The sequence below is a fragment of the Scylla paramamosain genome, chromosome 7 (genome assembly GCF_035594125.1).
Source record: "Scylla paramamosain isolate STU-SP2022 chromosome 7, ASM3559412v1, whole genome shotgun sequence".
NCBI lineage: Eukaryota > Metazoa > Arthropoda > Malacostraca > Decapoda > Portunidae > Scylla > Scylla paramamosain.
In genome coordinates, this window is record NC_087157.1 from 4582501 (window position 1) to 4585000 (window position 2500).

The 2500-nt window shown below is 43.0% G+C and overlaps 1 long non-coding RNA gene across 1 annotated transcript in view; it reads left to right on the forward strand.

Annotated features, from left to right (window-relative positions):
• Positions 1-2500, forward strand: part of LOC135101943 (uncharacterized) — a 72093-nt gene that overhangs the window by 30382 nt on the left and 39211 nt on the right. The window contains exon 2 of the long non-coding RNA XR_010269472.1: positions 437-1658. This is a non-coding gene — a long non-coding RNA (uncharacterized LOC135101943). The remainder of the gene's footprint in view (positions 1-436; positions 1659-2500) is intronic.

Here is a 2500-nt window from a genome sequence, read left to right on the forward strand (position 1 = left end):
CGGGGGAAGGGTTTGGGGTTGGGGGGGGGTAAGAGTAAGGGAAGCAGAAAAAGGGATAAGTCGTTTACATTTTGTCGATTTCTTTCTACATTACAAAGGTATTTTTTAACCTTTTTATATAATTTTTTTTCTGGGTTACCTGTTGCTTTTTTAGACAAGTATTTTTTTCTTTATATATATACAAGGTTTTAAAATACTTCTGTAGAATAAAAAAAAATCATAATTAATCTCTTTTATTTATATTCATTCATTTATTTTATTTTGTTATGTACGTGCGTGTCTCTGAAAACAATTATTTACAGTGTTGTGAATATTAACAAAGGAAGATCACAACAATGAAAGGGTTAAAACTTCCATGTTTCTGTGTAAAGCCTGAATGTTATTGTAGCTGCAGTGCATTTGATTAATTCCTCTCTCTTCTCTTCCTCCCTCGCAGGTCTGTACTCGCCTGGGTGCCGCTGACCGTCATACTCTTTACCAGCGAAAGAAACAAAGTCAAAAATGTTATCGGTGTTTACATAATACCTTTAGGGGGAAAAGTACATACACTGAACCAACCTCCGGCATACAGTGTTGGCTCCAGCTGTGCGAGGTACTCAGTGTGTTGTCGGGCAGTGTGTTGCAGTGTATTGCCATGACAAACCTATAACTTACCAGTGTACCTATCCGAAGTTTTCTGGTGCTTGTGTTTCTGCAAAGCCCCAGTAAGACTCTCCTCTGGCCCTCTCACTCGCCCCTCCACCTGTCCCAGCTCCCTTATACCTCCTGCGCCACGACCAGCAGCTGCAGACACTCAACAGAGGCGCGGAGTTGACGAGAACCGGACCTGGAGATAGAAAAAAAAAATAAATAAATAAAAAAAAAAAGCTAACAAGAAAGAAGGTTGGATAGAAAAAAAAAACTAGCTAACCAAGAAAACTAGAACAAGAAGAGATTTTACAATATTGTGATTTATTGAAGGACATTCTGAACCTCACCTGTGGCAAATATTAGTAAATAATAATAGATACGAGTGGCAACATCTGCTCCTTTAAAAACACACACACACACACTCACACGCTCTTTGTTTTGCCTCTACTGTGTGCGTGTGTGTATCCGTGTGTATCCTTGTGTACGTACGTAGGTGTGTCTGTGTGTGAGTGTAAGTCTGTAAGTGTGTGCGTGGAGAAGGAAGGAAACTTGTTGTGTGTGTCGCGGCTGGCGGTGGTGGTGGGTTGAAAACTTCTTCTTTCGGATCAGTGGTGGATTCAGCGCACGAAGGAAATCCCTCTCGAGTGAAAGTGAGATAAAATTCCACAGCGGGACGACATTCTTTCTCAACTGTGCCGAGGATTTATAGAAAGAACTCAGACCGCTCCCCACCCACCCACCCCTTCTCTCCTTCACTCCCTCCCAAGCCCGCCCACCCGTGCCAGCAGATCTGTGAGTGCGCGTGTGTGCGTGTGTGTATTGGAGCGTCCGTGCATCAAGGAAGGAAAACGGGACTAGAGGCTGTTGTTGTCTCCGTGTGAAGTGGTGTGAGGAGTTGGTGAGGTTACTTACTGCCACCATCCCTACCACTACTGCTACTACTTCACGACTACTACTACTACTACTACCGCCGCCATTATCAACACTAACAACGGTCTGCAAGAAATACTGTCATCCACTTCATTATGGTGAGTACTTGTGTGGATTTCTCGTTTTCTTTCTCCTCCGCCTCCGCCTCCTCCTAGTAGTTTCTTACTTGACGTCTCCGAACAAAAAATCTGTTGCTGTTTGGGTAACCTATGTAATCGCATGTAATTCTTCTTCTCTTCTCCTCAGCCACTTTTCCTTCATCTTTTCGGCATCGAATGACCGTAATGATCCGAAACGACGTGTAAATCATAGTGTTTCTCTCTTTTTATGTTCTTTGGTATGTATTTACTCTGCTCGTAAATTATGACCGCGTGCTGTATTTTACTGTTTTTTTCTTCTATTTGTTCATATTCTTTATATATATTTAATTCTATTTTAGCGCGTGTAATTTCAGAATGTGGTAATTTGATATTTGTTATTTTCTTTGTATTTTTTGTTTGTTCTGATCAGGTTACTTAAAGTGAAAGGAAGAGAGAGAGAGAGAGAGAGAGATGAGAGAGAGAGAGAGAGAGAGAGAGAGAGAGAGAGAGAGAGAGAGAGAGAGAGCTGTGGAGCGGACTCGGCCATCTGAGTCACACACACACACACACACACACACACACACACACACACACACACACACACACACACACACACACACACACACACACACACAGGCACCTTTTCTCTGGTAACTATTTGTCCACATGAGAAGCGGGTCCCTGCGTCGCTGGTTTGACCCCCGACAGGAAGAGCGGCCAGCTTACCTGTGTACCTGAGCCGCGAAACAAAGCCAGGTAGTTGTATAGGTAACCAGAGAGGCGAGCTGTTCATTGTTGCAGTTTTCCTTGTTAGTGTTGTTGTTGTTGTTGTTGTTGTTGTTGTTGTTTGTGTGTGTGTC